The following is a 375-nucleotide window of genomic DNA, read 5'->3' on the forward strand; positions in this document are numbered from 1 at the left end:
CCCCCCCCACCTCTCCATTGCGGCTGCGCGGCGCCGCCCGCTACCGGGGCACAGCGAGGCCGTTGGCAGACGCTACGCCCCTCGCTCGCTATTGGCTCAGCTGGCAGCCATTGCCCCGCCCCTCGCTCCCTATTGGCTCATCTGGCAGACATTTCCCCGCCCCTCGCTTCCTATTGGCTCAGCCTTTGCCCCGACCCGCCTCTCGCTTGCGATTAACTCAGCCGTTGTCCCTTGCCACGCCCCCTCTCGCTATTGGTTCAGCCGTTGCCCGCTGTCCCGCCTCTCACTCGCTATTGGCTCAGCCCGCGCCCGCTGTCCTGCCCCTGATTGGCTGCTGTAAGGTCCCCCCAGAGACCTTGTGCCTTCCCAGCAGGG

Source organism: Cuculus canorus, chromosome 1, assembly GCF_017976375.1.
Source record: "Cuculus canorus isolate bCucCan1 chromosome 1, bCucCan1.pri, whole genome shotgun sequence".
NCBI classification, from domain to species: Eukaryota; Metazoa; Chordata; class Aves; order Cuculiformes; family Cuculidae; genus Cuculus; species Cuculus canorus.